This window comes from Mirounga leonina, unplaced genomic scaffold (genome assembly GCF_011800145.1).
Source record: "Mirounga leonina isolate KUSES-001 unplaced genomic scaffold, KU_Mleo_1.0 Mir_176, whole genome shotgun sequence".
NCBI classification, from domain to species: Eukaryota; Metazoa; Chordata; class Mammalia; order Carnivora; family Phocidae; genus Mirounga; species Mirounga leonina.
In genome coordinates, this window is record NW_023270454.1 from 32,252,581 (window position 1) to 32,269,846 (window position 17,266).

At 44.9% G+C, this 17,266-nt stretch overlaps 1 protein-coding gene across 1 annotated transcript in view; it reads right to left on the bottom strand.

The window, feature by feature from the left end:
- The window catches only part of TMEM131L (transmembrane 131 like), a 166,672-nt gene that overhangs the window by 82,546 nt on the left and 66,860 nt on the right, over positions 1-17,266 (bottom strand). The window lies entirely within an intron of this gene.

Consider the following 17,266-nt stretch of genomic DNA (forward strand, 5'->3'; position numbering starts at 1 on the left):
CACCAAGAAACTATCAGTGGTCATATGACATTTTATTTTTTAAAAAATATTTATTTATTTGAGAGAGCATGCACAAATGGTGGGGTGGGGGGAGACAGAGAGAGAACCTCAAGCAGACTCCATGCTGAGCACAGAGTCCAACTCGGGGCTCAATCTCATGACCTAGAGATCATGACCTGAGCCAAAATCAAGAGTCAGACGCTTAACCAACTGAGCCACCCAGGGACCTGGGTCATATGACATTTTAAAAGCCATGTAATCCAAAGATATTTAACTGAAGAAGCCCCGAAATGCAACATGTGTAGCTATTTTCAAAGATTCCAGCAAACTTTCCAAAATACAGTGTTTCCCTCGTCTCCTCCCACCACCTAAGTGCTCCACCAAACATGGTCCCAAGACTGGTCTAGGAGTGGACATCTGAGTTTCAGAGCTGCTGGCCGATAGAAGCTTTGTGACCTTCAGCAAGCCCGTCTCCCATTTCCTTGAAGGTGCAAACAACACAGAGACCAAAGAACCCCTCCAAAATCCTCATCTGATAGGGAGAATCCTGGCTGCAATCTTTCCTTCCTCTCTTCACTTTACTGCCCCTATCTAAGGTGACAGCTCAGTCTCCATCTGCCCAACTTCTGCCACTTCTCCACTGGTGTTGAACTTGAGCCGAGAAGAGGTATGCTGTTTACTGGTCTCCCTCCAACCCCAAAAGGCATGGACCCACTCCATGACTTGTGTACCAAAAAGCCACTAACACACCTAGTTGCCTCCAGAAATGTTTTGGAGAACCCCAGGAGGTGACAGATGTAAAGAAGTGCCAACATCAGATGGAGGTGGCCAGGGCTCAGCATTCTAGAAGAAAAAGAAAACAGGCAACTTCGCATGCCAAAAACTATCTTAGAAAAGTCAGGCCACTGTATAAGTAATAAGTAAAATAATTATAGTCTCTTCCTGTCTCGTGCACCGAAAGTGGATTTATCATCAGATTTCACACCCAACTTCTGAACGAAGACAAGGTTTTAAGGATTTAAGCAATTCACTCAAGCTCCCGCAGCTACTAAGAGAGCCAGAATGCCAATGCAGATCTGTCGAGGTCAGTAACATGAAGCTAGTATGGAGTTCAGGCCTATCCAAGTTCACAGGACCTACCCAAGGAACCAAGGCAGTCTAGTGGCTGGGTGAGGGTTTGGGCTTCAGAGTGTAGACAAACTTAGATTCCAGGCCTAAGGTCACCATTCTCTAGTCCTGAGCAGGTCAATCACTTAACTTCTCAAAAGTTCCAGCCTTATTATTTTAAAATGAAGATGACAACAGTATCTACCATATAGTTATCCTGAGGTTAAAATCAGATAATAATGCCTTTGCTTCATGCCTGGCACACAGTTAAAAGTGCAATAAATATTAGATCATGTTACTAAGAGGAAGACTGTCACCTAACAAGAAAAGTAATGAGAACAGATGGAGAAGCCAATTGGGCTTGAGTCAGAGCTGACCTGGGGATTTAAAAGTCCCAAACGGGTAGCAGTAATTATCTCTGAATAGAACAAATGAAATATAAACCTGGGCCATCTCATATCACAACAGAGATTTTTAAATCCCACAATCAGGAAGTTTTACAAACCCAACAAAAATCAGATATGTAAGGTCCAACTTAAAGCACTAGACTAGACACAGCCAGAATTTCTCTAACTTCAGAGAAAACCCTATTTTAATCTCATAATGGAGAAGTAAAATCATGTCAGTATTTCTTCCTAAAAGTCATAGAACAGATTCATTTTTCTCTTTGGTCAGTTTCAACTCACTTGACTTCACAATTTGGAAAGGAGATCAAGTTACAAGGAGATTTAACATCACTGCCTAAGTTAAAAAGTTAGTTTTCAAAGATAAAACCATTTTAGACGTAGGTACTGCCCTGGACAATACTCACACATGCGCACATGCCCTCAAGTATTTGTTAAAGACGGAAGGGGGAAAAACACAGCAAACTGCCAAAATTTAGCCAACTGTGGACATCAACAACAATCCTCAAATATCAGTGGTAGCTAAGAAATTATACTGTGTTTAAAGATGCCAAAGTTTTCATTTCCAAATCGATGACATCAAAGGAACTTAAGCTTTACGAGCTACAGCAGTAAAAGACAAAATTCCCTCCCTTTTCTCCTTTACTCAAAAGTCAGCATTAACCTTTTCACATGTGTGCCCTTAGTAATGTGAATGCTTCTTTTATGTCACAGTTCACCTGGCCTCTTTCACTCTTAGGAGTCCCCTCATCCGGCGTAAAATAAACTCAGGCATCTTGTAAAAACAAATGATAAATTCGTGCCACATATTTCTAATGTTCACCCCTCCCCACCAGCAAGAGAATTCTAAGGAAAAGCCCTTTATGAGAAGAGAAAAATAAAAGAGCCATTTTGCTTCTCTAACAGGAACACAGGGAGGGGAAATACAGGTGACAGTAATCTAAGGTGAGGGGGCTCTTGTTTACATGGACCCTGCCCCATACACTCTCTTAGCCCTTCTGAAGACACCTGCCTTCCGCAGAGCTGACTCTTCCCTCAGTGGCAGCACACGTGGAGGAGGAATTCTACATGTGCTGTCTGGAAAGAATATCATTGCCTAAGATTATCTGACTTTTCCTCTTTTATCTCTTTTTTCAGAAACTTCAGCTAACTTTTTTTCTCTCTATATAAAACAAAGAAACAGTTCAAAAAAGTGGGTAGAATAAGAGAAAAGAAATTTCTGTGGAAATGAGAAGACCTTGGTTCAGGTCCCAGGTCTGATATGAGTTTCCTCTTTGGCAAACTTAAGAAGCATGGCTCTGACATCCTTAGAGGAGTGCTCAGATGCCCAGACTCTGTATTCCTAGGAAAATTAAATCTATCTGCTGATATCAGACATACCCATTAAAACATTTCAGTCCAGTGACTTCGATATGGAAATGAGTTAACTATAACCAACTGCTCAGGCCACTCAGAAATGTTATCTGACCAAACGAACACATCACTGCAAACGCAGTGCTCCACCCCTCTGGAATGAGCAACAGGGCCCAGGAATTGCAGACCCAGCCTTGTGGCAAATACTCAGTAAGGACTGGCTGCCCCAGGGCAGGGGGCTAGCTCTAGAAAGATTCTCCCCTCAAGGTTAAGATCCAGGGAGCCAGACAAGGCTTGTAGGCCAACAAGCAAAACTCAAAGATCAAGAAGTTCAAAGAGAGGAACAGAACTCTCTGAAAAAGTCAGGAAAGGCTTGGGGTTGGGGGTGTGAGGAGGCAGGGGCCTCAAGGAACAGTGACCTCGAATAGAAACTGAAGGAAGGCCACTTAAACAAAACTAACAGCCGGAGGGAAGACACAAAGGCTAAGGAAAGCACAGGCCACATCTGGAGAACACCATCCGAGCAAGGAAAACACACTAGACAGTTGGCCTGGCAGCTCTGAGTGGTGGAGTACAGATCATGAACTGTGAGGGCAGGAGGGAGCAGACAGGGAGGGAGCCAACGATGAGGCCTTGCTGGACAACGAGAACACTGGGATGGGACACGAGCCCGACACATGCCACAACGTGCCCTGAAACGGGTCTCACGCACTGTGGGTCTGTGCTGGGCCTTTACTCCTAAAGGAACCTGAAGGTTTAACCAGTTTCTGGAGAAGACTGTAGTGTTTCAGAACACAGCCTTCAGAGGCTGTTGTTGTCCTTTCTGAACAGGTGAAAAATAACTTTACCCTCTGGCAGGGATTTGAGAAACAGTGACCACCTCCAGGGAGGATGGAACTGTCTGGTTTTTCATATTCCTAAATGGACTGGTTTCCATCGGCCTCTCAAAGCCCCAACATCTACAGCTCCCTGCCTTTCCATGCAAACTCTTTCAATCCCTTGAGAGAGGGCCATGACCAGGCTTTAGCCACTGGATGAGTACAAGGACAAGAGAACTGGCTTCACACATATTTTGCAAACCCTCTCTGCCTCAGAAAGGTAACAAAGGAGACTGTAGCAAAAGAACACTATTGTCTAGACTCTGAAGCATTCAAGGAAAGACATGTTATGCTACTGAGCTACTTACTGGGCTGTTCTCCTTAGTCAGGAGAATGGGAGCGCCCATGAGAGCCCAGGGCTGAGAACGCTGGAGAAGACCTACAGATTCCACAAAGGTAGGGACTCATGCGCTGTTAATTCCCTTGGACCTTGAGCCAACAGCAGGTATTCCCAGGACTCAGCCGCTAGTCCCAGGCGCCCGGGGGGATTTCAGTACTCTTGCGCTACACAGAACTGGGATGGATCCCTGCACAGATAGAAGCAGCTCCTGCCTAGGGCAGCCCTTACTGAAGCCTGCCCACATGAGACCGGCCACTCTGGGGCGAGGCCTCCACAGGCTCCCACCTACCGTTAGCACAGACACTGCCCTGCCTAATCACTCCTACGATCCAAAGGTACCCAGCCTTAGGGACCTCGGCGAAAAGGCCCAAACTGTGTGATTTATGAAATAAGTTCCAGAACTACGTGAGTTATGAAATTCCACATTGTAACCTTAGTTCTACAAGTTGCTTTCAGTTCTTACTCTTAACTTAAAAAAAAATACTTCTCCCAGAAGTTTACGGAGGAAAAATACAATAGAAACAAAACACAGCCCACTCTGCTGCCCACCACGGTTAGAATCGCCATCCTTCCTGGCAAAGTAACTACTGGCAAAGAACCACTGAACAATGAAGGCAGAAACCAGTGTTTTTCCCCACTGAATCCCCAAAGAGGGGGGGAAATCATTTGGTTGGACATGATTTTCCTAGCTTCTTCTATTACATGAAGTCTCAGGCTTCAAGGTCAAAGCAAAGAGGAAAAGGCCTGGAGCAATAATACCAGCAGGGGTCTGTCAGAGGTGCTCTCACTGATAATGGGATATCTGCCTGTTGATGGCCACGCCTTCCCAAGGCCAGAACAAAAGCCCCGCACTCCAATCTGTCCCTCAAGTTGTGAAGATGTTCTCCCAGTTCATACCACCCATGGAGGAGGCGTTCCTTCTCTCAAAGACTAATGCCCCAAAGCCCCTTTCTGGGTGGAACCTGGGCTGATTCCAGGCCCTTACCCATCCTGCCCTCTCCGGGATTCTCTGCATCCCCTCCTGCTGTCTTTCTCCTCCACTTAGGCACAGGAGAGACTCATGCTGTTCTCACTTGAGAAGACCCTTTAGACCCTTTGACCTTCAACCCTTCAACTGTGGGCGAAAGTAACCGTGACAGCGAGAACATTTATTAAACACTGACAGTGGACCAGATGCTGTGCCCGGCACTATCCCACGTAATCCTAAGCACCCTCTGTGGACACCATTATTATCCCATCTCCATACCCAAAGAAACCCATGTTTTGAGGGTTTAAACAACCAGCCAAAGCCCACTCTGCTGCCCGGTGGCCGGCGGACCGGGACGGAGCCCCTACGCTACACCACCTCCCATCCATGTCTCTGGTGTCCTGCCCCCTCACTCTACCAAAAATGCTTTGCTGAGGTCATCAGTGAGGACACGCCAGGAAGGCAAGTGCTGAGGTTACTCGATCTGCCCACTGGCTCTTCTCCTGAAGTGCCCCTCCTTGGTTTCTAGGAAATCTTGCCCAGTCTCCCTCTTCCCTCTGTGCTGCTCCTTCTCAGCTCCCTGTCAAGCTCCTCTCGCCCACAGGACTGTCCCCTCAGCGCTCCCTAAAGTCTCACTCTGGCCAATCCTACCTACCCCCTAGTTGCAGCTATCACCAACTGGGTGCATCCTCCGATATGGACAGCTGTCATTTCTTTGTCCAGCATCCAAGTTTCCTTACCTTCACCACACACTTCCCACTGTCACGCCTCCTGGATTCTGAAAGGGCCAGTTAACTCATTTTTCTAGCCCCGCGTGTAATCAGGATGCTGGCATATGACCCAGACATGGCCAGATTCACCTGCCTGAAGCAGGGCATCGGGAGCTGGTGCCACGAGGAAGGCAAGAAAGCGGAGAATCGTTCTGGGGATGGGCACGGCAGCCAGCCAGCGGGGCAGGCGTCAAGGACCGCAGTGTCCTCAGCATCTGCTTCCACGGCACAATCCTGGCTGTGGTTCTATCTGCTAAGTCCCCTCTTCCTTGCTTTGTTTTCTGAGCCCGGTTCTTAAGTCTTCCTAGAGATTCTGAGAGCTGCCCAACATCTTTTCAATAAATTCCTTTTCTGCTTGAATCAGCCAGAGCTGGTTTCTGTGGTTTGACTGATTCATTTCCCAAGACTGTGTATCTGGGGACTCGACCCCTCTGCTGAGCTCCTGACTTGGGTTTCCAAATGCACCAGACGCCACCCCACAGCTGGCCTACGGGCACATCGAAATGGAATCCATGGCGGAGTTCAACATCTCGCTCAGACTCCCCTTCGGATCACAGCACGGCACACCAGTCCCCCCGCACCCCCAATCCACGGTTTTGCTTGCTGTGGTTTCAGTTACCTGCCATCAACCACAGTCCAGAAGCAGATAATCCTTCAGATATACAGCCAGAAGGTCAATACTAGCCTAATGCTAGGTCAAAAAGCCTACATCGTTCACCTCACTTCATCTCATTAGGTAGGCATTTTACATCTCACATCATCACAAGAAGGGTGAGGGCAGTACAATCAGGTATTTTGAAAGAGATCACATGCATATAGCTTTTATGTATATTGTCATAATTGTTCTATTTTGTTATTGTTGTTGTTAATCTGCTATTGTGCCTAATTTATAAATTAAACTTTATCATAGGTATGTATGATTAGGAAGAAAAACAGCACAGCTGATCATTGAACAACACAGGTTTGAACTGCACGGGTCCACTTGTACACAAATTTTTTTTCCATAAATACAATACTGTAAATGAATTTTTTCTTGCTTATGATTTTCTTAACATTTTTTTCCCTCTAGCTTACTTTATGAAAGAATACAGTATATATGGGGGCGCTTGGGTGGCTCAGTCGGTTAAGCATCTGCCTTCAGCTCAGGTCATGATCCCAGGGTCCTGGGATTGAGACCCGCATTGGGCTCCCTGCTCAGCGGAGAGCCTGCTTCTCTCTTTCCCTCTGCCTGCCCCTCTGCCTGCCCCTCCGCCTACTCATGCTGTCAAATAAATAAATAAATAATATCTTAAAAAAAAAAGAATACAGTATATATGGACTCTGAAAAACAAACTGAGGGTTCTAGGGGGGAGGGGGGTGAGAGGATGGGTTAGCCTGGTAATGGGTATTAAAGAGGGCACGTTCTGCATGGAGCACTGGGTGTTATACACAAACAATGAATCATGGAACACTACATCAAAAACTAGTGATGTAATGTATGGTGATTAACATAATAAAACAACAACAACAACAAAAAGAATACAGTATATAACACACAGAACCTACAAAATGTGTGAACAGTCTGTTTACATTATCTATAAGACTTCTGGTCAACAGTAGGCTATTTGTAGTGAAGTTTTGGGGGAGTCAAAAGTTGTATGTGGATTTTCAACTGCGTCGGGAGTAAGTGCTCCCAGCCCATGTTGTTCAAGGGTCAACTGTATAGACAGGGCTCCGTACTATCTGCAGTTAGTTTCAGGCATCCACTGGGGCTCTTGGAATTTATCCTCAGAGGATACAGGACCATGGTATGCCCATATTGCCCAGGGAGACTTATTGAGATTTTGACTCCTATACTCTTCTTAACTCCCCATGCGATGGATGCTGAAGGCCCTGCTGGGCCCCGACACATTCACACCACTCAAGTCTGTCCCCTCCTTCTAGTGGCACTAACAGGACCTTATATTCAAAAGGCATTTGCAATATTGTGGTTTGTCAGTATTGATTTCTCATATATATTTTGTCTTTGTCCACAGTTCATGGCTCATAGCTCCCAAAACTCTTGGGATTTCCCAAGTGTTAAGGGTGATAAAGGAGTCTTCTGTTATGTTAATGAATGCTGGACCCCAACCAAGAATGGGGGGGCTGGTTGCCAGGGGAACCAACCTTGTGATTAGAGACTTGAAACTTTCAGTCACTGCCCCCAACCTCCTCTGGGAGGGGAGAAGGGTGGGGCTGGAGGTTGATTCAGCCAATGACCAATGACTTAGTCTATCTTTATTTGTAAGAAAGCCTCCACAAATACTCAAAGAGACTGATTCCTAGGACTTCCAGGTTGGTGAACTGGTAGGGAGGCAGAAAGAATGGAGGGTCTGGAGAGAGCATGGAAGCTCAGCGCCCTTTCCCCCAGACCCCACCCTATGCATCTCTTCATTTGGCTGCTGATACCTATCCTTTAATAAACTGGCGAGCCTAAGTGTTTCCCTGATTTCTGACAGCGCTCTAGCAAATTAATCGAACCTAAGGAGAAGGTCATCGGAACCACCAATCTGTACCTGTCAGTCAGAAACACAGGTAACAACCTGGGGTTTGTGACCAGCATCTGAAGTGAGGGGCCAGTGGAGAGGGCTGTCTTGTAGGTTTGACCCCTTAACCTGTGAGATCTCTGAGTAGGTTGTGTCAGAATTGAGTGGAACTCTTGGACATCCTGCTGGTGTCCTAGAATTGCTCGGTGTTGCATGTGGGGGAACTCCCACACACATTGGAATTGGGTCCGGGAACCCTCAAAGAGCATTATGTTTTCATTTCAAAGAATTTTAAAATATATTATTACATTTACACCACAGTCCACATGCCATACAGAACTCCTTTAGCTAAGTGATTAGATTTGCAAAAACTTAAAAAAGAAAAGGCAAAAGAAATACATAAATAAATGAAAGAAAAGAAAAGACCAGTAATTAAGCCCATGTTTCCTAACTCCTGTTCCAACTTATGCCTTGGTGCAAAGTATGGCTTCTCATCTATGGTTTAAAGATGTCACATCTTTTCCTAGATTCTACTATATGTTAAAATAATTAAATGTGATTTTTAAATCTGCAAAATACAAAACGCATTTTGCATTACCTTTCAGCTCGAGGACAACAAGTTAGGATGAAAAAGTAATTCAGTCTCCAAGTAGCAACAGAGTTGCCCAGAGGCTACACATCAGAAGTGGAAGCCCAGCCAGAAAGTCACAGGAACACTAAGGGAACGGGGAGACTCAGGATGAAGGACTTTCCTTCTCAATCACAGATAGACAATCCAAAGTTTCTGCAATACTGTGTCTATTTCCAGAAAACCAACTTTGAGCTCTCAAAGCGTCCATATAGCTTTAGATATTAGTTCTCTGAACATGAACCAGCTATTTTTTAAGCTTATCTATAACCCTTTCAGCAACTGGGTAGCTATACTTATTCACTAATATTATAAAAGTAGCAATGCCATTAATTTCTTCCTTTTCCCTGAATTAAGATATTACAACAGCCAAAGCCTCCAGAGATGAATCAAAAGCTTACTGTCTTGCATATAATACAAGGTGGGGCACAGTCCATGAGAGGGAAAAAATGGTGTGGAGCAGGTTAGGAAAATTGTTCTGGAAGAGGCAGCATAGAGTAGGGCTTGGAAGCCCGGTATGTTCTGTCTTCAGGTGAAATGGAGGAGGAATTCCAGACAAGGGGAGAAACAGAAATGAAGGCACACAGACCACAGAAAGGCCAAGAAGGTAAAAACTGACACATATACAAGCTAATTTCTTAGTTTCTTGGTAGGATGAAAGAATAATCCTATATCACTTCACGTCCCAGAACAACACTTTAATTCAAACACAATGAATTGATTTTTTTTTTAATTTTTTAAGTTTTACTTATTTAAGTCATCTCTACACCCAACATGGGTCTTGAACTCACGACTCTGAGATCAAGAGTCAGATGCTCTACCAACTGAGCCAGCCAGGTGCCCCGATTTTTTTTTTAAATGCCAGTGTGAGCAATATATCAAAATCATCTTCAGGCAATTACAAAGACTATTAGCAATCCAGTTGGAAAACTCTAATGAGAAATGTCTACACTTTTTAACTGTTATTGGAGCGGCCAGCCTTGCAGCCTTCTGGGCCAGAGCAAGTGCGGGACTTGCAGTGTCAGCTTACTGGGAAGAGCACGGCCATTGTTAGTCTCGTACAATACTAACTTGTGTGTCCAGGCATTCCTGCTTCTCAGAATACCTGGACAACACGTCACTCTTCAACAAGGTCAAGTCTTCTTTAAAAACAAAAAACAAACCTACTGAATATTTTTTTTAAATGTAGAAGCAGCTCTTTTCCTGTCAAGCTGTCCACTAAACACACTGGCATATACCACACACTTGCCCACAGAGCATCACTTACTACTGCCAAGCTCACTTCTTGTATGATAGAATCCCACTGTCAGAATGGCTTAAAAGCTGATTTTTTCTCATGTGAAACCCAAGTAATACTTACACGGGAGAAACGAGACTAGAATGTTCCCAGAAAGACAAGTATTCCTTAATACAAATCAGAAGGGTTGGGTTACTTTTTTCCCTAGGGGTTGCAGCGGGTGAGGGGGAAGGCTTAAAAATGTGTTATGTCAAAAACAGTCTTCCCTTGAGAAATAATGGTAAAGGTTTCATGGTTTCTTTCCCAGGGCTCAGTGTGACAGGAATTGTTCTTCAGCCGTTAATATTCCTTCTCTCCCTCTTTCATATAATTTTTTGGTGGGCACCTTTCCTGGGCTCCCTTGCAGCTGGGTATAGCTACGGGACCAAGTTCCAACAAATGGGAGGTAAGCTGGAGTGTTATGCAGCGGCTTCCAGGAACCCTCTGGCCCTCTCCTTCATTCCTTCCTCCTCCCTGCTGCATGGACACAAGTGTCTCCACCCTGCATCCTGAGCACCAGGCCCAGTACCCTAGGGAAGGCAGTGTGGTGACCTGGGGGGAGCAGGGGGTGGGGGAGGGGGTGGTCCCTGAAGACCTCCTGGAGCCTGAAGCTGGGAAGTCCAGACTCACACGGGAGAGAGAAAACTTATCTTATTTATTTTTTTGCTTTATTTTTAAGAATTTATGTAAAATCAATTAATATATTATGTATTATTAGTTTCAGAGGTAGAGTTTGTGATTCATCAGCTGCATACAACACCCAGTGTTCATTACATCAAGTGCCTTCCTTAATGCCCATTGCCCAGTTACCACATCCCAAACCCACCTCCCCTCCAGCAACTCTGTTTATTTCCTGGAGTTAAGAGTCTCTATGGTTTGCCTCCCTCTCTGTTTTTATCTTATTTTATTTTTCCCTCCCTTCCCCTATGTTCATTTGTTTGGTTTCTTAAAATCCTACATATGAATGAAATAATATGGTATTTGTCTTTCTCTGACTTATTTCGCTCAGCATAATACACTCTAGTTCTATCCATGTTGTTGCAGATGGCAAGATTTCATTCCTTTTGATGGTTGAGTAATATTCCATTGTGTGTGTGTGTATCTCACATCTTTATCCATTCACCTGTAGATGGACATCTGGGCTCTTTCCATAGTTTGGCTATTGTGGACATTGCTGCTATGAACATCGGGGCGCTGCACGTACCCCTTTGGATCACTGCATTTGTATCTTTGGGGTAAGTATCCAGTAGTGCAGTTGCTGGGTCATAGGGCAGCTCTATTTTCAACTTCTTGAGGAACCTCCATACTGTTTTCCAGAGTGCCTGCACCAGCTTGCATTCCCTCCCACAGTGTAGGAGGGTTCCCCTTTCTCCGCATCCTCGCCAACATCTTTCCTTTCCTGACTTGTTAATTTTAGCCATTCTGACTGGTGTGAGGTGGTATCTCACCGTGGTTTTGATTTGTATTTCCCTGATGCTGAGTGATGAGCATTTTTTGTGTGCCTGTTGGCCATTTGTATGTGTTCTTTGGAGAAGTGTCTGTTTACGTTTTCTGCTGACATTTTCTGACTGGATTACTTGTTTTTTGGGTATTGAGTTTGATAAGTTCTTCATAGATTTTTGGATCTATCTTGTTTTAAACCACTGATATCTTGTAACTCTGTTACCTAAAAACTTAATTCTAACTGAAACAGCTTCTCGCCCTTCTCTAACACCAGAAAATGCAGGGGCCACTGCTGAAGAAATAATGCTAAGTAACTTCCTCATCCTTCCAGCCTCTACTGGCCCCGGGGGGATGGGCTCCCAGTGCGTCCCCCTTTCATGTGGTCCAGAACCACAGCTTCCCAATAAATCAGAAAGCTACATGGTTAAGCAATAAAAGTAACCCAAACCTTACGGCAAAACAAAGACAATTCTAAGTAAAGAAAGGATAGCTCCCGGCTGCCTTTCACTGGGAAAAGCCACTAACTGTGGTAGTAGCCTCTGGTGGCTTTGTTCACAAGCTGGTGTAAACTGAGAAGTGCTTGTCTGTGAACTCCTTTTAGGACTGGGCACACAGAAACTACCTTCTAGTTTAGAACCTATGGTTCTGCTCCTAACTACACATGAAGGGACAATCCCATGCAAGGACCCCTACGAGACACTTCAGGGAACCCAGGCTAGGAGGGTATTCCATACTGATGTGACCACATCAGAAATATAAGCGGTGCGAGAAGGAACACACAGGTGATGTCCCCACCTGACCTGCTAGGAATAAGTCCTCGAAGGGGCCTTGCCAAAAAGAGCCCAACACCACTTACACTGTCATGAAGGCAAGGAATAAAAATTACTCTACTTTTCAAAGACTGCTTGAAAGACACTCAATTACTGATATGCACTGCCCCCTTCCCTGGGGATGGATGACAGGAACCCCAGGTCGGAGAGCAACTACCTTCCTGCTGCACTCAGAGTCCTTCAACACTGTGGCAAACTGCAGAGCTCTTGCAAAACCAGAAGAGGAAGAACAGGGGTGATGGTGTCCTGCTTCCTACCTGGTCTTGGGAGGAAGGAATCCAAGGGACAAGAAGGTTTTAGCAATGAAAGAAGTCTGCTACATTCCCAAGGCCCACAGGTGACTGGATCCCAATCAGAAACCAACCCACAGGAGCAGAATTAACTAGAAAGAGGAGTATAAGAGACCATCTACTGTTCTTGGGACCAGAATGTCAGTGTCCACTATTATAAAATTAAGGTAAGTAGGTAGGTCCACTGTGAGGATTAAATGAAATTTATATGTAAAGAGCTTGCAAAGTACCCGGCAGAGTGTTTGCCCCGAGTAGAGAAGTGTCAGTTCTAAGGTTGGCAGAAAAGCAAAATAGTAAAGATTGATATTCTGATTTCCATAGACTCCACAGAAACAAATCAGGACAAGGCGAAAGAGTGCTTTAGAATTTAATTTATTGGCGGCGGTGGGGGGTGGTTGGGGGGAGGGTAGGTAGCTGGGGGAGGCAGGCTGGCAGAATGCCTCCAACTTAATTCAAGGGAGCTGACAGCTCCAGGCTGCACTCCACTGAACAGCCGCCAAAGTAGCTGGAGCCTCCCTTTCAATTCTGCGCAGGGAATTGAATTGTTCTTAATTATACAGGCGCCACTCATATGCAAATAGTGCATGAAGGGCTTTCCTTTTAAATTGTAATTTTTCTTTCAAACCCCTGAGGCATTGAAGTGTTACTGCCGAAGATGTCTCGGAAGAAAGAGTAGCCCCGTGGTCACCGAAGCCCAGGGGACAGGCCCCTCTTCACAGGCCCTCCCTCCCTTTGTCTGGCCCTGCAGGCTTGTTACTACCCTCCCACTGGTCAGAACGGCCCCAGCCTTGCAGCCCGGCTTAGTCTCTACCATCTCCCCCAATGCTTCCAGCATTCTCCATCCCTAGACAAAGCCCAGGATGAATCCAGCACAGATTCCAGGGTCCGGCAGAGAAGGGAGGGGAAAGCAAAGATCAGCTGGTGGCAACGTTGTCCGACCCACTCCATCCTGTTGTCAAGCACGCCCATCCCCAAAGAAGTGGGGCTCCCTTAATAATAAAAACTGTGTTTCAAAGATAATAATAGCACCGTGGAAAAAAAATATGCTGCCAACAAGTAAACAAAAAGAAACAAAACTGCCCGTGCACGAATACACAGAGGAACAGGAGAAGGCAATACTAAAATTAATGGGAACACCTCCCTCTCCCTTGATTCTCCAAAACCCTTAAGCAGCTCAGTGTCTCTGAGAATATTAAAATTTTTCAGTTATGTGCTTTTAGAAAACTCAAGAGCAATAGGAAGGCACATTCTTTTTAAACATCACTTATAATCATTTCTTTTGATCAATTCAAAGCACGCATTTCCACATTTATCAGTTATTTAAAAGCTAACAGAAGTTTCAATTCCAGAACACTTGGTTGTTACTTTGCTTTACTTCCCTAAGTCACTGGTTATACTTTTCAGTGCCCCAGGGGCTCCTCTTCCTCCACCACTTCTTCAAGACAGAGACCCCCAGGCTGAAAGCCTTCTCGCTCCCTCCTACGCCCCTCACTGTCTGATCTGGTACAATCTCAGGCACCAAACATCACCCCAAACTTACACCTCTGGCCCATCCCTCTCCTGGGTCCCAGCCCCCGGGCTGCGCACCCCCAGGCCAACTGGATGTCTACAAGACATTAAAAAAAAAAAAGTCTAAAACAAAACTCCTTACCCCAGCTCACTCCATCGATAGCCACCTCAGCTCAGCTGTTCAAGCCAATAATCTTAGAATCATCCTGGACTGTTCTCTGCCTTTCACCCCACATCAATCTGCTGGAAATCTGTGAGCTCTGCTTCCCAAGCATCTCCAGAACCTCACCACCTTCACCACCTCCCAGATGGTCCGAGGACCCTCATCTCCCTCATGTCCTGATTCGTGGCCGCATGGCCTCAACTGCTCTCTCTGCAGTTGAGGCTCGACACCAGCCTTCGTAAGTCTAACTCAGATCATGTCGCTATGCTCTGCTCAGAACCCCCGCAAAGACTGCCCACTTCAAAGGTCTCCCGTGAACTCTGCCGTCTGCTCTGTGAGCACTCCAGGTGCAGTTCCCACCTTAAAGAGCCTCTGCACTGGCTCATCTGTCAGAACGTTCTTCTCTCACGCGGCTTCATGGCCAACCCTCTTACCTCCTCCAAATCTGTGTAAAATCTCTCCCTCCGAAAAGCCTCCACACCCTAATGACAGTCCCCACCCACAATCCTCATGCTTTCCCTTGCCCTTGCCCCAACTTCCTCCACACCATGGACAGTCTTCAAGCATCCTTTAGTTTCAGCTGTTTATTGTCTTTAGGTTTGCTGCCTCATTCCCGTACCTGATTTGATGACAAGTTCCACCAGGACAGGGATTTTGGTCTGTCTTGTGTGCCAACATGTCCCAAGTATTTAGAGAACAGTTGCTGAATAGGATTTGTTAAGTAAAAGGAAACCTTTTCAGCTGATGCCACGGATTTATAAAATTACAATTCAGGCCTCAGAATACCTTTTTAATTACCCAGTATAAAGTCAGCCTCACCATAACACAGCAGAACCACAGGATCATTAAAAAAAAAGTTTTCCAAATTTCAATTTAAACCTTTACTAAATCTCATTTTAAGGGAAAGAAAGAAAGAAAGAAAGAAAGAAAGAAAGAAAGAAGAAAGAAAGAAAGAAAGAAAGAAAGAAAGAAAGAAAGAAAGAAAGAAAGAAAAAGGAAGGAAGGAAGAAAGAAACTGTATAAAACAGTCTTAAAAACCAATGTCAGGTTAAGTTATATTTTTTATTCATCTTAAAAAAAAAGTCAGGCCTAATCATGTCAAGGGTATACAAATTAGAGTAACTTACTAAATGTCAAGACAACTAAGAAATTTAATGGGCGCCTGGGTGGCCCAGTTGGGTAAGCATCTGCCTTCAGCTCAGGTCATGATCTCAGGGTCTTGGGATCAAGTCCCCCATCAGGCTCCCTGCTCAGCGGAAAGTCTGCTTCTCCCTCTCCCTCTGCCCCTCCCCCTGTTTGTGCTCCCTTTCTCTCTCTCTCTCAAATAAATAGATCATTAAAAAAAAGAAGAAGAAAGAAAACTAAGAAATTTTTTTAAAAAACCAGAATATTGAACCTATCAAGGAAAATAAGGCATTGGATCCGGCACCGAACATCTTGGAAGGGTAAAGCTAGTGCCGTAAGAGACCCACTTTGTTAACCCCTGGCTGGAGAGAATCTTTCAGAAGGCAGCATCCAGGGCCTGGGCCTGGTTCAAACCTCGGATGAACCATCTGAATCAGCATCACTAGTTACTACAACAGGCCTGAGATGACTGTTTTGTCCCACTGCTTAAATGAGTAGATTTGTAATCCCAGAATGAAGAAATCAAAACCTACGGTATTTGTAAATACCAGTTACACAAAAACCAAGGCAAGCTGAGGTGAGCCCCAGCACCAGACCCTCAGCTGCAGCCCTGGCTCAGCACAAGTGGGGAACCCATGTGTACCCCAGGCCCACACTAGTCCTCCAGCTACAACACAGGCAAATGTGGCCAACATGGAGGTAAAACATCTGAGAGGTGGAGGGAGGATCCCAAAATTCACTTACTCCTTGAAGCCAACAACCCTCCTGCTTCCAGGTTATAAGAGCTAACAAATTCCTTTTAATGCTTAACCAAATGATTGGAGTCTATCACCTGAGGCTGAAAAGGTCCCAACTAGTAGTTAGGTAAACCCAGTAACTAAAACATATTCATGAGGTTGTGTCCAAAAGTCAGAAAAGCAAGTAACCTTTGAAACATTAAAATATATTTTATGACTATATATAAAAACACATGCTTTCTGAGAAACAGGAGGATTCTGCAGAGGACCTAAGATCATCTGCATCCCCATCAAAAAAAAAACCAAAACCAAAACAGAAAAAAGTGTCTCTTAAAAAGTGCAAACCACATTTTCTTTATAAAAGAACCAATAGCTTCTTTTAAGAGGGACAGAAATGTTCTGAAATTAGATTGTGGTGATGGCTGCACAATCCCCCAGATAAACTAAAAAACAGTGAACTGTGTACTTTAAATGGGTGAATTGCGCGGTATATGAATTATGTCTTAATAAAGCTGGGTTTTTTTCAGAACCTATAGCAACCACACAATGCCAGCCTCCTAATTCAATCATTCTGTCAGGATTCAGTGTACAAGGGAAAGAGGAGGCCACTTCTGCAGATGCATCTTCTCAAACACACACCCATACAAGCCCTACTAGTTCATTTCCTTTCTATGCACACGATGCCTCTTATACATAATGAAAATGCCATATGCAGATGCATTTGATTAGCGCCGTCCACATTTCCCATCATTATGCAGCACTTGGTGAGCTGCAGTTAATTCCTGCCTATTATCCAAGTGCAAAATCATTCTGCCTAATTTCAAGCAGCCTGGCAGCTGCAGAGGAAAAGCAGTCTTGCCCGTCAGTGGAGGCCCATTTGACATATAACCCCCGCTGCTATGAGGACTCCAATCATCTAGGGCTAATCAATTTCAATCAAGT